Source organism: Pteropus vampyrus, unplaced genomic scaffold (assembly GCF_000151845.1).
Source record: "Pteropus vampyrus isolate Shadow unplaced genomic scaffold, Pvam_2.0 Scaffold225, whole genome shotgun sequence".
Classification (NCBI taxonomy): Eukaryota; Metazoa; Chordata; class Mammalia; order Chiroptera; family Pteropodidae; genus Pteropus; species Pteropus vampyrus.
Genome location: NW_011889006.1, coordinates 737715 through 759929, shown reverse-complemented (window position 1 = coordinate 759929; position 22215 = coordinate 737715). Strand labels below are relative to the sequence as shown.

Below are 22215 nucleotides of genomic sequence, written 5' to 3'. Positions count from 1 at the left end.
GCCCATGGGAACATAGAGGGGCCCGCAACTAAGATTCATGCCCCTAGAGAAAGGGCACACTGGCAGAGCCAAGGAGGGGGTGTCTGAACAAGGTTTAACCATTGATCAATGTAGGGAAACTGATAGGGGTGTCCCGGGTCTCCCGTGACAATCTTCCAAACATTCCTCACTAAACCTCTGTCAAAAGAACACTCTGGAGACTAGTTTACATCAAAAGACAGCCACTCGACTTTACGCAATATTTTTAGTCTGCCTGGGGAAAACTTTATGCCATAGTCAGCTCCTTCTACAAACCCTTCTTTGAAATGTCGCTTGCGCAGAAAACACAAAACAGACAATCAGACACTCAGACAAGACCAATTACTGGGTTGTAGGTGGACCCAGAGAAGTCCACCACCTACAACCTAGACAAGACCAGAGACAATAAACAGAACCCGACAACAGGGCACAGGAGGCAGTGTCCCGCGGCCTGGCCATGGTCCAGGAAATATGACTGCATCCAGTTTCTCCACGGACCCCCACTGACCGGTCAACAGAAACAGAAAGGTACCTTCTATCCAGACACCGAGGCCTCGGAGATTCCAGATTCCTGTCGGGACGAGGAACAAAGAGCATGTCCTAAAGGTTGCGTCCTTGACGATTGTACTGACCGTCACAGCATTCAAGGGCCCTGGAACGTCTCAGGTTGGCCACCCCTTTGAATCCATAATAGGGACAGCAACTGCTTCGGAGGCCGGTCCGGTCTTAGATCCCAGGGCCACTCCCTGGGATCTCGCTGGGGCCTCCAAATGTTGTAGCCGCCAGCCCCTGAAAGACACACGGACCACCAGAAATCAGTGAGTTATAGGAAACGTGCTCTTCATTCAGCCAGCTGGGTCTGCCAGGGGTACGCAGACCCCAAATTAAGCAGCCCCGAAATGTAGAGGTACAGGGTTTTTAAGCCCTAAATCCCATTCCTCATTCCGTCTTAAACACAAAGGTCTATTTTTCTCCTATTCACTACCTGTCAACCCACAGGTTGGTTGTGCAAACGGGGGTACAGAAGCAGAAAGCTTATTGTTAGAATGTTATGTTCCCATGGGCGATAGCCTATGTTCCCATAGGCAATAGCCAAGCAGTAATTTTCCAGCCAGCACAATGAGAGTTCATGCTTTCTTTCATTCGTTCAACAAACATTTATTGAGTACCATGAAACCTCTATAAAGCCAAATTAAATGGAAGTTCTTAAGAATTAACTCTAGTATTTGTGCTTGTCATGTATGGGGATGTAAAAGGACTTCTATGGAAAGTAACCTCACAGAGTGATCTGACCATAAATACCTAACTGGGCAGGTCGTTGTGGGTAGTCATAACTTCTTCAGGTTTATCTTCGCCTTAAACAAGCCTTGTCTATTCTCTCTGTGCATGTAGGTTAATGCACCATTGAAATGCCTCTTTTCAGACTCCTCCTTCTAAATTGTGACCACCCTCAAGGGAGCACATAATCCTGTTAAACCATCCCATAATTCAATCCCCCGTCTTCCTTTCTCCCACCTTCATGTAATCTTCCATACTTTCTCTCCTTAATTCCAAATGCGTAAAAGAAGTGGCAAACTGCCATTTTGTGTAGCATTTGAGATCTTGCTTTCAGGTAATTATTATGTTTTGTCTCAAATAAACTCATAAAAATTCTCTACAGGTTTGGACATTTCTTACATTAACATATATAATTTGAGGGTAGGAATTCTGAATTCTACCTAGTGTATTTTGTTTATCAGTACTGCTAATCAAATAATAGGCTTCTATGCTATCCTGAACACGCCCAATCTCCTCTGATCTCGGAAGCTAAGCAGGGTTGGGCCTAGTTAGTACTTGGATGGGAGACCACCTAGGAATACCAGGTGCTGTAAGCTTTACAGAAAAAAAAATAGCTAGAACTTGTTGAGTTTTTACTAGGTGCCTAGTACTGTGCTATACCCTTAACATGGTTTGGCTTAATTTTCACAAATTTATGAAGTGTACCTATTTAGCGGGCAAAGAAATTGAGGTTTAGTGGGGCTAAGTTACTCTCCTGGAATGTAAGTAATGAGCCAAGATTTTAACTCAAATCTGTTTTATTCTAGAGCCTGTGATTTTTCTGAAGTCCATGTTTGTTACCATTATTATGTTGCTCTGTTTTCTTTTTATTATAGTGGGAAACATTTATTGAGAAAAATAAAGAGAAAACCTCCAAATCATCATCATTTCATAATTCATTTTTCTCAACATTTTGTGTAGTCCATTTCCAATCTTTTAAAAATATACATACATATTTAATAACTGTATCAGTTAGTTATTGCTTTGTAACAAAAATATCCCAAAACTTAGCAACTGAAAGCAACCATTTATTTTTCTTCATTGTGAACGATTCGACTGGGAAATTCTGCTGATCTGGGTCAGGTTTGGTTGCTCTTGGCTGGGTTTATTCATATGTTTGTGATCAGCTGACAGGACATCAGCTTGTCCTACTTGTTATCCTACTTGTCTAGGATAACCTCAGCTGGGACAACTCAGTTTCCCTCCATGGGTCATTCACATCCCTCCAGCAGGTTAACCAGGGCATTTTGGGGGCATGTTCTTGTTAAAGAAAAAACCACAAGCCAAAATGGCATCCCTCATGCTTTAAAGTCCATGGTACTGAACCTAGATTTAATAACTGATCTAATTACAGTTCCAACCTCTTCTAGAAACTTAATTAACTAGTCTGGAATTTTCTGGTCAAGCACCAGTAATCTGTCACCTAGGCCCTCTCCATTCCCCCATAGAAAGAAGAGGCAATCTACGTGATAAAAAACCCTTCCTTTTTTCTTCCCCCAAAGAAAAGACAGGCCCCAAAATAATCCTTTCTTTTCTTTTGTCAAGAGAGCCCTTCTAGTTGATAGATGGGATGTGTCTGATACAGGAATCAATTAATTAAAGCCAATCAGATCTTCAAATTTACTGAGTTGGATTTTATCTTTTTAACATTTTCATAGTGACCACAAAGAAGCAAGAGAAGAAGCAGGAACAGGGAGACACTTTTTCAAACTTCTACTTGTGTCAAGTCTATGATAATAACCAAAGTTAACCATAGTTAAGCTCAGATTCTGCAAGAGGGTGGGATTATGGACTCTGCTTCTGTTATGAAAAGAATTGCAAGCTCACAAGACATGGTGGATACAGAGGAGGGTGAAGAATTGGAACCCTCAGTGTAATCTACCAAGATCTTCCCACAATTATTTATGTTTTCCCTCCATGCAAAATATGCTTACCCCACTTCAAGGCCCCCCAAAAGGCTCATCCAATTATGACATTAGGCTTAAAGTCCAGGATCTTATAATTTACATCAGGTCTGATGTGGCTCTTGAATGGAATACCTATTATCTAAAAAGACAAGTTATTTACCCCACCCAACTCTCAAAAAATACAATGGTGAGTCAAGGACAAAATAACTACAATAGACACTCCCTTGAAAAAGAATAAGGAAGAATAGCAGGCATAAAGCAGTCATTGGTCCACAACACTTCTGAATTCAGCTGGGCAAATCCAGCCAGGTCCCCCTACTCTGGGAATGGGGAGTATTCCTTGATTAGGCCTGACTCTACTCCCTCAGAGTGGCTCCCCAGTCCACTGTTCCATGGCCTTTGGTTCTTTCTTTTTCCATTGTGTTCCTTGTCTTCATTGGAAGAAACAGCCTTCAATGGTAGCTGAGAAACTTTCTCAGCTTGCTTCCTCCTGATGAAAAGTAGGCATCCCAGAGGCCTTTGTTTAAGTTGAATACTTTCATTCTCTGTTTGTCTAGACTAGCAGTACTTTTAAGGATCCAATACTCTAAAAAAACCTTGGAGTTGTTTTATATATCTGATTGGACTCCACTTCATGCACCAAGAACCACATCCCAAATTCTCTTGATATATGCTTCTCTGCTGACTTAGTCTCTGGTCTGTGTCAGGGCACTGCAAGGAATAATGCCTTTAAAATTCCTAGAAGAACTTTTGTTCAACTAAGACGGTCTAGGAGGCCTTGCCTTGCTTTCTCAAAGGACTTAACACTCTTCAGTCACAGCTCTGAGGCTATTTCTTACTTCGATAATCTTTATTGACCTAAGAGCTGGGAATGCGAAATAGTTTTATTTTCCAACCCAGAAAATTCTGCCTCCTTTACATTTCCTCCAAATTCTGCTTATAAATTGACTAGTCCTTCCTTTGCTCACTTCTTTCTTATAAAACTTATCAGACACAGTAAGAACCAGCTGACACTTTCATCATTCTGCCTGGAGATTTTTAGCTCAAAGCTGCAAGTTCATTGAGTACATTTTCTATCATGTTGACAGTTTTACCAATTGTTTTGCTACTGTATAACATGAGTTGCCATTTTCCCCACCTTCTTTAACATTTTCTTCACTGTTTCCAGCCTCCCCTGCCACTTAGCCTCAAAGTCAATGCCATGTATTTTAGGTTTTTGTTATAGTATCACCCCACTTCTGGTACCGATTTCTGTATTGTTAAACTAAATTCAACTGAGTAAATTTGAGGATCTAATTGGCTTTATTCAATGACTCATTGGGTATCATCTCATTTAGAAAATAGAAAGGAGCTCAGAGGAGCTGTACAAAATGGAAGGCTTTTATAGGCCAAAAAAAAAAAAAAAGAAAAGGGTTGGAAAAAGAAAGGTTCTAACAAGGAGCGGATTGTATCAGGCAAGGTCATCTTCCTTTGGGGGAAGGGCAAGGGTTTTCATGCAGATACCTTACTAGTGCTGATCAATTGATTCCAGATTGACTGATTAAAGGTCATATTCCTGTGGTAGGTTGCAACTGCAATTAAGTCATGGTTTGCTGATATAAGGCTTAGCACAAGTGATTCCATTTTGGGCCTATTTTTTTTAAAAAAAACAGTATCTGTTAGCTATTGCTGCATATGAGTGCCAGGCCCAGGTGGTCCCAGGTCTGGCTGTGATCCAGGCTCCCAGCTAGGAATAGGACCCAGATTTAGAATGTTACATTAGTGTAGTAGGGCGCCTGCACCTAAAATATGTAAATATACTTCAGCTTATTGTATCACGCATGTGTGGCTGAATGCCACTATTGTACTCTGCTATGTATGGAGCCATGCAGTCCCCTGGAGAGCAGAAGGGGAGCATGAGAAGGGGAGCACAAGAAGTAGGTGCAATACCGCGCTCCCCCAATAGAATTGCACCTCCTACAATAGAACTGTGCTCCGCACAATAAAGTTGGTGCCTGCTGTTTCATTCTCATGCTGGCCTCTTATGCATTCTTCCAACCAGGTGTTTCACCATCAAACCTTCCCTCCTCGATCAGCTCAGCTCTGACACTGCATAACAAACAATCCCAAACCTTAATGGTTTAAAACAATCATAGATTATTTCTCACAGCCAATGGTCAACTGAGCGTTTCTGCTGATTTAACTTTAGCTTACTCATGCATCTTTAGTAAGTCAACGGGTCTAGCTACGGCTCGCTGGTCTAGGATAACTACTCCTGAGACAACTTGTATCTCTCTTACAACCCTCCAGCCAGCCCAGACATGTTCTCATGCTAGACTGGGCATGTTCTTATAGCAATTACAGAAAAGTAAGAGATAAAATGCAAACACGTAAGCATTTGTTTAATCTTCTGCTGGCCCCAAGCCTGCTAACATCCTATTTGCCAATGCAAGTTACATGGCCAAGTCCAGATTTAAGGGATAGGGAAACAGGCTTGCTTCTTTTGTGAGACAGAAGATTTATAAAGTCACAGGGCAAAAGATGTGGATATAGATAGAGGTGAAGAATTGGGATTATTAATGCAATAAATCTATCACAAATTATTATTGAACGATTGGCTAATTTTTCTTTTCTTTGAGAAGCTCTCTTGCCCTAAAGTGATTAGATCTGAATCATCAATCAAATAATTTAAGTAGATTTTCTTCTTATAAAGTTTGTTTTTCTTAGAATCCTTAACATATTCTTTTTAAATGTTGACTGAGTGAAATGAAACAAGAGGCTTCATTAGAATTAAATGAAAAAAGTTTTATTCAAAGGTCTTAAGAAAATTCCAATTTGAAAAACACTGCCAGGCAAAACTCAGTGTTCTGAAAAAACAGAAAAGTTGAGTTTTTATGATAAAAAGCACATTCTTGAGAAGAATCGGTCCTGCATTCTTAGCCCGTGGATTGGTCTGAGATGGTGATCTTCCAGATGTCCAGAACTTTCCTATGCTCTTCAGAGGATTATCTATAGGACTTATACACATTAGCACACATCTGCAAAGTTCAAAAGTTTGAGTACCCAGGCTAAAGTTAAATCATTTTCTTCATGTTTCAGCTCACTGATTTTTGTTAGCTTGACTATAGTGACTCCATTTGTTTCTTCACTCTTTCCTCCAAACAAAAGACACCAGTATACACGCTACTTCTATTTTTTAAAGCTATAAATCATTTTAAAACCCCACTGTGGACAGAGTAAGGAGAGGGGTGCCTCTCTGGAGAAAGATGTTTTTCTTCTTTTTTACAGAGCTGCCTCCCTGACATTCCCCCTCTCCTTATGTTTAGAAGAAGAGACCCTGGGATTTCTCAGAATTAATCTGACTTTTAGGGACAGGTTGTGGCACTAGGAAAGGCAAAGGAGAAATTAACATGTGTTGAGTTTTTATACTTATGACTGACATCTCGTTTGGGCTGTATAGCTCTCTAAGATAATTATTAATATGTCCATTTTACAGACAAAGCAAAAAAAAGTGTAAGTAAAAGCAAAAAAAGTATACTTAAGAGAACATGATAGTATAAGGTAATGGTTAGTTGCTTCATTCATGCTAAAGTATTAATTTTGTTTCTTTGCATAGATAAATAATATACATTAATAAATATTGGTAAAAAAATTCAACTGCGTGAACTTGAAAATCTAATAGGCGGTATTTACCATGGAGTAGCATCTCATCTAGCAAGCAGAAATATTCTGAGGAGTTATAAGAAAATGTAAGGGTTTTATAGAAAGGAGGGTGGGGCAAAGAGGTCATTAGCAAAACAAAAATGAAAGTTCATTGGAAGAAAGTAAAAGTTCAGGATGATGACCAGCTTCTTATTGGCTGAGTTGAAGCATTTTCCATTGGCTGGGCTTGTTGCTGGGCAAGAAGAAAATCTTTCTTTTTGGGGGGTAATAAAGTAGAAACACCTTCCTGTTGGAGATAAAAGGTACTGTCCTTTCCTGTTTGAGGTAATTGGTGTGGAGTGATAGGGTGTGAGCACCCTCTACAGGCCTTCCTCACTCTAATTTTAGTTGAGGTTTCCTTCATCAATTTTCACAATGTTTCATTTAAATCTAACTTTACATTTAGAAGGGTAATAATCAGACTTTTCTTTAATTGTAGAGGCAAGTCAATAAGATGATTATAGAATAGTGGCAAGAAAAACATGAACAGAAAGTATTTTATTCTACCATTTTGGAAAGGAAAATAAATATGACTAAAAATAAATCCATAATATCATTTCTTACTGTAATGTTTAGGGAAAAGATTTTGGAAGATTGAGATATTCTGTGTGTGTTTGGTTCACTGAGGTTTGTGGATGCTCTGGGATAGAGATGATGGGGAAAGGGGGCCGGGAATAGCTAACTTGACAACTTTACGTGACAATAGCTTACGTGACAACTTTAAGTGGAAAACTGGAGATGACAAAACACAAAAATATCAAACTATATGTAGGAAATTATCAGAGTAAAATTCACTAAAATGTTAACAGTCGTAATTTCCGTACATTAGGAGTAACATTGATTTTTTTCTTTCCTATTTTTATGTGTCTATAAACTTTAAGAGAATTTGGCATATTAAAGAATCTGACAGATTAGTTTTGTAATTTCAAATTGAATTGTGTGATTTATTTCAGGCTTGTGATCTGAAGTTGAAAGTTATAAAATAATTTGACTATGTTTGTAAACAGTATTGAAATCTTTAATATAACTTGATTTGCCATATTTAGAACCTTGAGTTATTAGGTTTATGAGTTATTTACACGTTTAAGAAGATTTTTTCTTCTTTGACTTGTAAATTTGCCCTGTGAAGAATTTGAAAAAAAAACCAAGTTATATTAAATTTGTAAATGTAAATTATTTAAGAGAATTTAATCAACTAACTTTGTAAATAGCATGAGTCATATTCAAGCAAATTTAATACGTCAAGCCTGTGGACTAAATGAACATTAATCAAAAAACAAGTTATTTCTATTTTTATACAAAAATCACAAGATTTCAAAATAGAACATCAAAGTTATGCAAGTTAAACTTAATAATTTTAAGAAAACCTGTTTGTAAATTTACAACTTTAATTGAAAATTAATTTAAACATGAGCAGCTGCAAACAGTCCTTTCTGGGGCCTGTCTTTTAAGATTATTTAATCATGTGAAGGGCTTACGGAGTACCTGTGTTCTGCAGATTTCTGATACCGAAGTTTGGGGTGCGTGGTTCCGGCAGCTGGAAGAATATGCCAAGAGCCGTGGGCAGATGAGACATAGCTTTATTCTGGCATAGCAGGACACGGCAAGGCACAGGCACGGTTCCAGCTCCCCCACAGCCTGCACAGGCGGGGCTGTTTTTATATCAAGGTGCATAATAGTGGCTTAAGGCCAGGTACTGTAATCAATCGCAATCTACAGGTTGTATAGGACGCTGTATCTAGGGTCATCCCGAACGCTGTAGCTAAGGCTGCTCGGAAACCGCAGGAGCTTGCTGGGAGGGAGCCTGACTGCATCCATTTTGTTTGTCAGTCCCCTCACCCAACAACCTGGCATGGAGTAAGCCTTAAATAAATGTTAGCTATTCCCGGCCCCCTTTCCTCATCATCTCTTTATCCCACAGCATCCACAAACCTCACTGAATACTCATTGAATATCTTTTCTCTTGATCCAATATTTTCTAGGAGTCTGGCTTACAGGAAAACCTAAATAGAAAAAGCACTTTATGGTAAAACATGTCCATTTGCAACAAAATTTCAAAGAACTAAAAATTAGGACTATTCCAATAGTAGGGAAATGGTTGAGCAATTTTATTTATTCCTTTATATACCACTTTCATTCAAACAGGATTTAAGGTGGTTTGCTGAGGCCTGATAAAACCAAAAAGCAAGATAAAATACATTTAAAACAAGGAAGAAAGATAAGGCAAAGGGAAAACAAAGATAGCAGAGTGGGAGAGCCAGGAGTGGGGTTAGCAATACAAAAAATACACGTTCGAACGTCATATGTCTTGCACCGTAAGACTTGCTCTAAGCTTTCTAGCAGCCATTTCAACTCAAATTCAAAACTCGCACAGTCCATAAGCCCAAATCCAATCAATCGCTCTAAAAAAGTTAAACTCTTCTTGAGAGCGAGACCATAAAAATATCCTCCTTTGAGTAATTAGAGCGAGGGTCTGCGTAATTAATAAGCACCATCCTCAACAGCTTCTTGGAGAGAAAATACAGTGACAAGCGCTTCCCCGAGGATAGGCTGAGACACAATTCGTGCCACCACTCAATGGAAGGCCCATAGTCCCGGGCTTAATCCAGGTAATTTGATACGGAATGAATACATAATTGACGATAACCCATTTAATGAACTATTACAATGCGTGCCACAGTATGGGGGGGGGGCTTACGTGACAACTTTAAGTGGAAAATCGGAGATGACAAAACACAAAAATATCAAACTATATGTAGGAAATTATCAGAGTAAAATTCACTAAAATGTTAACAGTCGTAATTTCCGTAACATTGTTTCTTTTCTTTCTTATTTTTATTTCTCTTTATTTTTTACTTTTTTCTTTGTTCTTTTTATTTTTTACTTTTCTTTTTATCTTTTTTTTCTTTCTATTTTTCTTTAGATGTCTAGCAAGAAATACAATGGGAAAAACTAGTTTAAAAGATGATTCAGATAAAATCTGAACCAGGGTTACGCCAAGCCTCGCAGCAGCGCCGCCGCGCGTTCTAACCTGAAAAGCCTGAACCTGCGCTACTGGAGTCCTAGGAGAGGCCCACCGAGACGCTGTTCCTCCGCGCAGCCTAGAGAGACCGCGGAGTTGGCTGGGGGCGGAACCGTAGGTCCTTCTGACTCGTATTCGGCGGGCTGGGCGGAGTTCCGCTGTTCAGTGTAAGTGGGTCGAACGCCAGCAGTGGAAAGCGGAAGACCTGCAGGTTATACCTCTGTCCTGCCCTCGTCGAACCTTGCTGCCAGCTCCCGAGGAGAGCGGTTACGGGTCCCGAGTTCCTGGCAGGGTTGACACCAGCTGCGCATCTCCCTGTGCCCGGGTTGTGGGTGCCCTGGCACCCTCGGTGTTCCCCGACCGTCTCGTCTCAGGCTTGTCCATCCCGCAGTCCTCAAGTTTCCACCCCTACGTATCCTTCGACAAGTGGTGATGGGGAACCCCGGGCCATAGTGGACAAACCTCCCGTTCCTGGAACTGGTGACCTTTGTGGTTGTGGACGTGGACTTAGATACGAAGAGTGGAGGCGCCTGGACCGCCCTCGGAAGGCTCTCTACACGTACCTGATGCTAAAGAATTGCGGAAACGTCATCGCACTGAGTAAGGACTTGCTTGTGACCCACTGCCGGTCCGACTGGAAGGCTTAACTGCAGTTTCTTCCTCACTGAGTCTTTCTCCGCAGTCCCCCTTCCCGTGTGTTCTGGAACGTGTCAGGGACTGGAGGGCTTCCAGAATGTGTCCAGATAGACCTCTGAGCTCAAGTTTCTTGTTTTTATTTGTTGTTTATTTTAGTCAGTATTTATTTCTTCTTTATATTATTTTTATGTCAGACAAAAAGGCTTGGAATTTTCCTGTGTCCCTTTTTGGGCTGCAAGTCCTCTTGGTCCGTGTGCTGCTGGATCGAGCTGAGCTGTGCGTTCCTGACCCCTCTCTTTTGGCAGGGAGACACTGGTCCCTGAGGCAAGAGATTTCTACTCTTAGACTTATGTCTTCTGATTCTTACCTGTTCAAAGTGGAAACTTTTCTAAGCGTTCTCAATTATTGCCTTTCTCATACTGGAGTTCTCTGTCGAAGTTGCTGGCAGCAGGATCCCAGGCCTGGGACTGACTGGGTTTCTAGGGTGGCTGCGCACCCTTACTGTCTTTCAGGGTCATCCAAGACACACAAAAAAGACGTGCCTACAAGGACCACATTACTTTCCAGGTCTCAGTATGATCTGGCACCAGAGAGGGCATATTTCTCCAACTTCCCCAATTATATGAAATGAGTCTTTACTTTTGTCACTATAATTCTGTATCAAGATGACTTAATTAGTTAGGTTAAGTTGGGAGGACATTAAGGTGGAAGATTCTCACCTTGAGTTTGCCATCTCCTTCCTCTTCCTTGGTAGTTAGGAGTGCCCCACCCCAAGTGTTGGAAAAAGGATGTAAAAATGGAATGGAATTGAACTCTGCCCTTGTTATGAAAGTGTCGTAGAAAAGAGGTTCCAGGATATCTAAAACGGAAAACCCGAAATATAGACCAGGCTTTAACTCTCCATTGTCAGTGTATCTGTAATGATCAGCAGAAAATCCTTTATCCGAGAAGCTTTTTTAGGTTAGAGTGGACAGCAAGAAAGAAAGCTATGGAGTGTATAGCTAGTCATGGGAAAAAGGAAAGAAGGAAGCAAATGGAGTATCTAGCGCCAGTGAGGAGGAGCCAAGGGGCAGAACAAAGAGGACAGCTTGCCTGTGGCCATGAGATTAGGGAGCTCACCAGCAGACAGTTGCTCTGATACCCTGATTCCTTAACATGCTGGCCCTTTTCTTTGTCCACAAATAGAATTTTCAGTTTATAAACCTGTGATAAGCCATTTTTAAAGAGGGGAGGCCTTGTGTACCTGGGCTAGACAAAGAACCATAGCCAGATGCATGAGTGCAGGAAAGCCTTTGGGGCTCCTTTTGTTACCTGCCTTCAACTTGTACTGATTATAGTAAGTAATTCTAAAGGCTTATGAGTTCTGTTGTTAAGGATATAGTCTTATTTTAATTAGTTTTTTCCTCCTGGTTGATTTTACTATTATCCAGCTTTTTTCTCTCAGGTCTTGCTTTGATTCAGAGTAATTGTGAAGGAAAGCTTAAGATGGGGTTCTTTTTACCTTCCTCAGTTCCCAATGGACTTAGGATTTCTAATTGAGCAGAGTGTAGCATTTATAGTTCTTATGTGCTCTGTTTAAAAATTGCATCTTCATTTTCCTTTGGAATTGTAAGCAGAGTAGAGAATGAGACTTTGGATCTGAAACTCCCACATTCTCAGAAACCTCATGTTCAGATAAGCATCACTCTGAATCCAGTGGCCCCTATCCTGACATTGGACTAGGAAAAGGTGTGTGGGTGTTGGCGATGGGGCCTCCAACCCTATTTCTTCACCTCTCCCTTCTTAGTGAAATCATAGAGAGTTCTAATCCAGGGATTGAGAAGAGGAAGGTTATCTTGACAGGAAAGGCTGTTTTGCCACTTGAAGGTGAAGACCTTCCCTGGCTGGTCAAACAACCAAGAGCCTATGCCTGTTCTACCGTCTCCTGTTTGCTGAGGGATTGGGCCCTGGCCCTAGTGCAGCCCTAGTGCAGGACTGATGTACTCCCTATGAGCCAGACAGCTTGGGTCAGTCCTCTCCATGGTTTTGCTAAAGGCAAAAGAATAACTTCAACTACTAGACATTTATACAGTTGGAGCTCTATTACTAAGGCTAACTTAAACATTAGACTGTCAGATTCTCTTTAAAAACTAAATCCAATAAAGTCATTGTTTTTATTCATTTTTACCTCCATGCTCTTATGAGTACAGGAAGTCACTAATAATCCTATCCTAGCTGAAGAATGAAAAATCACAGTTTCCAGAAAACCTAGCTTATCTATTTAAACAGTGCTACAAATTATTAAGTAACCAATTGGAATTATTGACATTAAAATTTAAAGATAATTTTTCCAGGATATCTCTGAAGTCCAAGAGTCTTGAAAGACTCCTTAAAAATAACATTAGCAAAAACAGTTTTGTGACATTGAATAGTATTTGCTTTCCTGAAGCTGTAGGAGAACAGAGAATTTTTTTTTTTCCCTCCTGATCTTGCTGAGACTTTTTTCACCAGTATAGTTGGGAAGGCCTGTAGTTTCAAAGCCAGACTTGGAATTCTGTTAGTACAGGAGGAAGAAAGAGAGGCAAATCTAAGAAGCTCAAAATTCACAACATGTTGAGGAAAAAGGCTACATAGAATACTTACCAAACAGAACATGGGAATGTAACAGAGTCCTGTTTCTCATCTATAGAATCTGGAGGAGACTTGTTAGGTAGGTATAACACACATCAAATTTAAGTCCTAGCTGCTCCCAGCCGCTCAACGTGGCTTTTGAAGCCCCCGGGGTTCCAGTGAGGAAAGGGGAGAGAAGCTGGCCGGTGGGACAGCCCCTGACCCAATGAGTCCATGTGGGGCAGCTGCTCAGAAAAAACCTCCTCCTGCCCCCAGTGGTGGCTGTTATGGTGTCAGGAATCTAAGGAGGGATGGGGAGCTAAGAGAGATCCGTAATCTCCATGGCCTTTCCTTCCAAAATCTTCATTATATCAACTCTGGGAATCCTTACCCTGGCTATAGAGGCTCTCTGCTTTCTATCCAGGATTTCAGAGAGGAAGATCTCAAAGTGTTGTATATGTTAATCCTGTGAAATAGGTCTTCTGAATTATTTACTATAAATGTACACAGCTGTTGGAAGAAGTTTCTTCCCACTGCAGAAGTAGTCTTCAGGTGAAGAGTTGGAATTTACTCTAGGCCTTAGGGAACACTTTCACTTAAGTAGGGTATCCATATATCCAGGTTTGTTTGAGGCAATTCCAGTCAAGTCCCAGCGTCCTGGTGTAATTAACTAGCATTCCCTTTCACTCAGAAATAAGAAGTAGCCCCAATAAATCATACGATCCCTGGAATTTTAGGACAGATCACATTTGCTGCAGTATCAGTTCCTACTCTGAATTCCCTCCCCAGTCATTCTCTCTGACTGGACCAGCTGGACTAACTTGCCTATAGGCCCCCTCAACTGTAAAAGCCATTAATCCCTTTTTTTGTACCACAGGTTGGTCGTGCAGTTGGTGTCTGTACTTTCTATGGCCATTGATATTATGTGCTTTAACAACATTCTGTCCAAAGGAACACTGAAAAATATTTGAAACCCTGAAACACCCTGAAGAAAATGGAGCATTGACTGGGATGTCCTGTGCAATAGCCTGTAAAGTTCATACTGCTTTAAGTTGTTCTTTTTTGTGACTACTTAACGCACAGATCAGGGCAGCTCCAGGATAGATGAGGACCGTCAGTCCAGATAGGATTTTGAAATAAGTTGAATTGAGGCACTTCTGGGGAGTCCACTATCTCTAGGGAGCCATAACCGCCCCCACTCTTGTTGTCTGACTCCCAGCTGCTTCAGTTACGTTTACATTTCCTACTTGGTTACTTGAAGACTTGGGAGTTTGTGAACTCAGCTCTCAATTTCCCTGTCTTTGTTACCTGTTCACATTGGAATGGGATGGAGACAGGCTCCTGTATAAGTGGAGTCACAGGGGACACAGGCCTGGCACTCAGGCACACACCACCAGATTCACAAACATTCCAGTGTTAATCGCTAACCTTCACTGAACAACTCCTGCTTTGCAGGGACTGCTCTAAGCTTTACCCATCCTGGCAACCTTAAGGGGGTGGGGTGCTTTATCCCCATTTTATAGGTTAAGAAACTGGCACAGAGAGGATGATAACTTGCCTAAGGTCATCTGAATGACACTTAAAATTATTGTTGTTATTCTGGTTATAGAAGTAATTATTGTTCAGTATAGGAAATTTGGGGGCGAGGGGGACAAAAAACATAAATTTACAAAAGTACAAATTAAAACGATTTCTTTCTAATTGTACCCTGAGACATAACCCCAGGCTTATGGGTTATGCCAATTTTTTTTTTTTCTTTTTCTGAGTGTATATTTTTTAAAACACTGCTGGGATCATATGATACATCTGTTTTATAACCTAATTTTTAAAATATCCTCTACTGTGAACATTTTCCCATGGCAGTGCTTATTCTGTTACATCATGTTTTTTAATGGCTGCATAGTCTTACACACTTAATTTTGTTCTTAACTTATTTTCCTATTGTTAGACATTTATGTAACTTCCAAGCTGTTATAATTAACCAGCATACAAATTTACAATGAGAAATATATCTGGCAAGCAAACATGACTATTTCTGCAAGTTGGTCACACGTCTTTACCCTATATGAAAGTATGTAAGAAATCAGACTATATCAAAGAATTCAAAAAAGGGGCATTGGTCTTAATAACGGGTGAGCAAACTATGTGATAGCCTGTTAACATGTCCAGTACTTGGATATTTGAATAAACATACACTGCAGATTTCCAAGGTACATCAGAACAGTGCCTGAATCATACATGTCAGGGTCTCCTTATCCACACCTGAATGTCTTACATGGCTGTCCATCATGTGTACATACTACCTTGTAATCTTTCCCTATAACTTACATCTCATTTCCTTGTGTGGAGAATTCGTATCTTTGTAACATCAAAGTATTTAATTGACAAAATGTATATTAGCTTTACATACTATTAAACGAATGCATAGATTGGTGGAAACCTATTCAGTATCCTTTTCTCTTGGAGACATTTGCAAATTGATTTAATGTGTGTGCATAATTTTTAAATCCAAGCAAAGACTTTGTTTATTGCTATAGACATCCATTCAACATTATTATTATTTTTTTTGCATATCCAATAAGTACCCCTTCCCTCATAAATATATATACTGGTGGGGTGGGGCTTAGATGTTATTGAGTTTTACTGTGTGGTAGCAATAGATTGGTGTCTGCTCAACTACTCTTTTTTTTTTCCTGGCATAAAATAACAAATTTATTTTTTCACAGTTCTGGAGGCCTGAAATTGGTGTCAGTGGCCCAAAATTAAGGTTTTAGAAGGGCCCTGCTCCTTCCAGAGCTCTAGGGGAGAACCTGTTCTTTGCCTCTTCCAGCTTCTGCTGACCACTGACATTCCTTGGCTACTCCAGTCTCTGCCTCTGTGGTCACTTCACCTCCTCTTCTTCTGTCAGTGTGAAAATGCCTGATTCTTCTTGTAAGGATTTGCATGGTTGCACTTTGGGGTCACCTGGATAGTCTAGGATGATCTTACCATCTCAAAATCCTTAACTTCACATCTGCAAAGACCCCTTTTCCGTATAAGATATTTACAGGTTCCAGGGATGAAGATCTGTTACCTTGGGTCTTAACTGAACAATATTGACATTATTCAATATCTGCTAAAAATGCAAAACCAAATCTCTTCATGAGGACACATCAGACAGACCAAAACCAAGGGCATTCTGCAGAGCGATGAGCCTGTGCTCTTCCAAAAAATTGATGTTATAAAAGACAAAAAAGAGCAGGCACCATTGGAGACCAAAGGAGCCTAAAGTGACATGACAAGAAAATACAAAGCTTAATTCTGGATTAGATCATGAATGGGGGTAGGGGTGGAGGAATGCCACAAAGGACATTATCAGAACAATTAGTAAAATTTGGAATAATAGTAATGTGTCAATGCTAAATCCGAATTTTGTGATATATAAGAATGTTCCTTTTTTACCTCTTTGCAAGTTCTATTTTTTTATTTTTATATATATTTTTTCAATTATAGTTGACACAATATTATATTTTAATTTCAGGTGTACAACACAGTGATCAAACATTTATATAACTTACAAAGTGATCATCCCAGTAAAACCAGTACCCATCTGACACCATACATGTATTACAATATTACTGATTATATTCCCCATGTTATACTCTACATCCCCATGACTATTTTGTAACTACTGATTTGTACCTCTTAATCCCCTCCCCACTTCGCTTATCCTCCCACACCCCAATCTGACAACCATCAAAATGCTCTCTGTAAATATGGACTTGTTTCTGTTTGTTTATCCTGTCCTCTAGATTCCATATATGACATTAGTCTTTCTCTGTCTGACCTACTCCAGTCAGCATTATACTCTACTCTAGGTCCAACCATGTTGTTACAGATGGCAAGATTTCATTATTTTTTATGATTGAGTAATATTCCATTGTATATATGTATCACCTCTTTATTCACCTATTGTTGGACACCTAGGTGACCTCCCTATCCTGGTTGTTATAAATAATGCTGCAATGAACATATTTATGGATTCACGTGTCCCTTCAAAATAGTATTTTGAGTTTCTTCAAATAAATACCCAGAAGTTGGATTACTGGGAACTTCTTTGTCTCTTGTTATAGATTTTGTTTTAAAGTCTCTTTTGCGTAAATATTGCTACCCTAGCTTTTTTGTTTGTTTCTCTTTTCATGCTGCATCTTTTTTCATCTCTTTACTGTCGCTCTGTGTGTTTCTTTAGATCTGACGTGAGTCTTTTGTAGGCAGCATGTGTTTTCTTATCCATTCAGCCACCCTATCTTTTGCTTGGAGCACTTACTTCGTTTACAGGTAGAGTAATTGTTGCTAGATACGTAGTTATTGTCATTTTATTATTCATATTTTGTCTTTTTTTTTTCCTTCTTAAAGATGTCCCTCTAACATTTCCTGGCTTTGTGGTGATGAACTCCTTTAGCTTTTTCTTATCTGGGAAGCTCTTGATCTGTCTTTCGATTCTAAATGATAGCTTTGCTGGATAGAGTAATCTTGGTTGTAGGTCCTTGCTTTTCATCACTTTGAATATTTCATGCCAATCCCTTCCAGCATGCAAAGTTTCTGACAGTCTCATGGGAGCTTTCTTGAAGGTAACTAACTGCTTTTCTCTTGCCGTGTTTAAGATTCTCTTTGTCTTTAATCTTTGCCATTTTAATTATAACATGTCTTGGTATGGGCCTCTTTGGGTTCATCTTGTTCATCTTGTTTGGGACTCTGCTTTTCCTGGGCTTGTATATCTATTTCCTTCACCAGGTTAGGGAAGTTTTCAGTCATTATTTCTTGAAATAGCTTTTCAGTTCCTTGCTCACTCTCTTCTCCTTCTGGTACCCCTACGATGTGACTATTGGTATGCTTGATGATTTCCCAGATGCCCTTTCAGCTGTCCTCATTTTTTTGGGTTCTTTTTTCTTATTGCTGTTCAGATTGGGTGTTTTCTGCTACCTTGACTTCTAAATCGCTCCTCTAGGAGGACCTCAGCTTCATCTAATCTTCCTAAGGTATTTTTCATTTCAGTTATTTTATTCTTCATTTCTGACTGGTTATTGTTTTGTTTTCTGTCTCCACTTTTATGTTTTCTATTTCTTTGTTAAAGCTCTCACTGAGTTCCTTTGCTCTTCCCCTAAGTTCATTGAGCATCCTTATAATAAGTGTTTCGAACTCTGTATCTGGTAGATTTCTCATCTCCATTTTGTTTAGTTCTTTTTCTGGAGCTTTGTTCTGTTTGTTCGTTTGGGACACATTTTGTTGTTTCCCCATTTTGGCTGCCTGCTTGTGTTTGTTTCTGTGTATTAGGTAGGGCTGCTATGTCTCGCATTCTTAGTAGAGTGGCTTTATGTAGTAGGTATGCTGTGGGTCCCAGTGGCACAGTCTTCTCTGGTCACATGAGCTAGGTACTCCAGATATGTCCCTTGTATTTGTGGTATGTGCCCTCCTGTTGTAGTAGACCTTGGTTGCTGTTTGCTTGTCAATGGGAGGGATTGACTCTGGGGCTGATTAGTTATGATGACTGGCCATGACCAGTGGAGAGGTTATTGTGCCGTGGCTGACCCTACAGAGCAAGATTCACTGCCCTGTCTGCCATTTGGGTGTGTCGTCTCAGATGTGACCCTAGGTGGTACTTTGGCTCAGACCAAAGCCAGCCACTTGGCATGCAGGCTGGGGCCTCCTGGGTGGGGCCCTGCCACAGGCCAAGTTCAGCTGCAGCCTGTGTCTTGCTGGGGGCCACCTGGCATGAGCCAACAAGCAATTTGCAGATGGCTTCTACCCACGCTGGGCTTGGAAATCCTTGAGAGGCCAAGCCACAAACTGAGGCCAGCTGCCCCTAGTGCTGGTCTTGGGGCTGCTCAGCTAGAGGTACAGGGCATGCTGAGGCCAGATGTTGCCTGTTCAGATTTTGTGAATCTTTGAGAGGTTATAGGAAAGTCTGCAACATGAGCCAAGACAGGGCATTTGTATGAAAAATCCACTGGAAGTGACTTGGATGGCCTGAATGTTGAGAGGGACTGGGTCTCAGGGAATCACCAAGGAGGGGCAACTAGTGTTAGCTACTTCTCTGCAGACTCAGCTATGGCAGCCGCCTGGGTCTGTAAGCCAGGCAGGGGGTGGGGGTAGCTCAGCAAAGGAGCAATGCCCTCTACCAGCACTTCTATCTTGGAAGAAAGCTGCCCCTCCAGCTCTCGCCTTGAAGCCAGACAATTCAGTTCTTCCCCATATGTCCCTGGTGCCTTTTGAGCTGTTGTCTGAGTGCCGAAGCTCAGAGCGAGTGAGTCCATCAGCGAGTAAGTTCATGGGCGCCCTTTAAGAGGAGCGCCTAGGATACCCCCCAGCCCTTTGCCTCACTGAGCCATAATCTCCCCTGATTTTGTTACCAAATTCAAGGGGTTCGTTTTGCCTGCACACGTCAATAGCCAAAAAGAGATACGGACAGGAGTTTGCAGCAAAGTAGCGGTTTATTTAAGGAAATGGCACCAAGCCTGGACACACAGGTGAGCTAGTACTCAAGACCTGTCTCCTTAATGGTCTCTAGGGCAGTGGTCCCGAATCTTTTTGGCACCAGGGACTGGTACTTCTATGAGAATCTAATGCCTAATGATCTGAGGTGGAGCTGAGGCGGTGATGCTAACGTTAAAGAGCAGCTACAAAGACAGATGAAGCTTTGCTCACTGGCTTGCTGCTCACCTCTTGCTGTGTGGCCCAGTTCCTAACAGGCCATGGACCAATACTGGTCTGTGGCCCAGGGGTTGGAGACCCCTGTTCTAGGGGATAGATTATATAGAGGAAAACTGATTAGTCATGGTAGTTAAGGGAGTTGGGGTCATGGGCTCTCCTGATTGGTCAGGGCTAGAGTAGGAGGTAGTTGATCATTGCATCAGGACCTGATGTCGGTCATAGCCTCATTCTGTCTGGTTTCAAGGGGATGCTAGTAAGGCTGTCTGCCTTCATGGGTGTGGAGCTGCAAGATGTTATCTTTAGTTTGATCCAAACTCTGTTTCTGTGTTCAACAGATCTGAGGCTTTGTTCCTAAGACTGTTTAATGCTGACCTAAGGGTTTAATGATTAAAGGAGTGGTGGTGCATTATGCAGAAGGATAAAGAAAGAAAAGAAGCAAGTGAGCCCAAGGCTAGTTAGAATCAAAGAGAAAGAGGAGAAAAAGTCATTTTAAAGAAGTGAAGATTTGCACAGTTACAGTTTTTCACAGCCAGAAGTTATGGGGACTTCTCTTCCTGGCACTGGTACTCTGGGCTAGGGAGCCTGGTGTGGGGCCAGGACCTCATGCTCCTCTAGGAGAACCTCTACACATGAGATATTTCTCCCGATTCTCTTCTCAACCGCTACATGTGAGAGTGTGGGATCAGCCCATTTCCTAAAGTAGCCTCTCCTGTGTGTCCCTAGTTGTAGGACTTGTGTTCAGCTAGACTTCAGGTGACTCCCAATGATGGTTATTCTGTCGTTTAGTTGTAATTTTAATGAGGTAGTGAGAGGAGGCAAGCACAATATTTACCTACTCCTCCGTCTTTACCGGAACTCCCCAGCTACTGTCTTGTTACAGTTTTTAGTTTAGTGTGCATTTGCCAGTTTGCATTGTTGTATAGACATTTTAACTTTACTATGTGCAAAAACAATTTGGATTTTTAGAATATTTTTGAAATGTTCTTATATATAGTGTGGAGAGTAGAACAAGAAGGAAAATGAGAGAAGGAAGTGGTGTGTGTGTGTGTGTGTGTGTGTGAGAACATTTTCCCCTTAAAGGTAGGATCATGGAAAGCTATACTTAGTTTAGTTTTGCTGTGTTTGTTTAAAGTGTTTATGGAGTTACCTTTGAAGCTGATACATATGTGTAAGCCTCAGATGAGATAAGCCTTTACCTCTTGAGGATCACTTTATTTTGAAATATAGCCAGAAATTATTTAGTAGAATCTGAAAACCAAGGGACTGACTATTCAAGCCGATGAATAGATGTTTAGTCAAAAGTGTATGTGATGTGACCTGGGAATTTTTTTGGACCTTAGGTGTAGAGGGTATGCAAATTATACTCAGTTTTGAGGCTCACTGCCATCACTGGTCAAGCGAGGTCCCTCTTACTTATTCCCTATTTTCTTCTTAGCCCACTTTCATCCCCAAAAGTAGGCAATTCTTTATCCTGTTTAACGTGTACCTTTTTGTCTTCTTAAGAAAGGTGTACTTTTATGTGGGGTACATTTTCTTTTTTAAAAATAATTTTTATTATAAAATAAAATTCATGTCAAATGTAAAAAATTCAGTCAATAAAAAAGGTATAAAATTTAAATTTACTCATAATCCTACAACCTACACTATGAGCATTTTGATGTATATACTTCTGTCCTCCAGACATTTTCCTACACACATATGTGCCCATATATATTGAGTTAAATTGAAATGATTATATATATTTTATAATCAAGTAATGATTGTCTGTGCTCTTTCTTGCCTAGGGTTTTCTGATTTCCAGTCTATTCTTCTGGAGTGGCTTCTTCTCAGTAGTAAGTGCACAAGGTAGACATTGTTTTCTCACGTTAAAAAAATCTGGAGGAAGGCAGTTCCAGGCAGTGTGGTGTCTCCATGATGCCATCAGTGCCCCAGATCCCTTTTTTCCTACTGCCATCCTTAGCATGTGGCTTCTTGAAGGTCATATCATGGTCAAAAGATGGCCACTGTAGCTCCAAGCCATCACATTCACATTCCCAGCAGGAATGTAAAGCTAACTAAGTCAGCTCCCCTTGAAGGAGTACTTCTCAAAACTTTAAATGTATGTGTGAATCAAGAGAGGACCTTGTTAAAATGCAGATCCTGATTTTGTAGGTCTGGACTGTGGCCCAAGATTTCTGTATTTCTAACAAAGTATCATACTTTCAATAACAAGACTTTAAAGAGCTTTCTGGAATCCTTGTCCAGTGACTCCTGCTTTCACTTCTTTGGTGAGAACTATATCATATAGCCAACCTTGGCTGTGGGAAAGGCTGGGGGATGTGGCCTTTTAACTGAGTACTTTGTCACCTTGAATAC

General features: G+C 40.7%; 1 pseudogene; it reads left to right on the top strand.

Annotated features, from left to right (window-relative positions):
- The first annotated feature begins 1777 nt into the window (after positions 1 to 1777).
- LOC111747526 lies at positions 1778 to 1892 on the top strand (annotated as a pseudogene).
- Positions 1893 to 22215: the final 20323 nt, after the last annotated feature.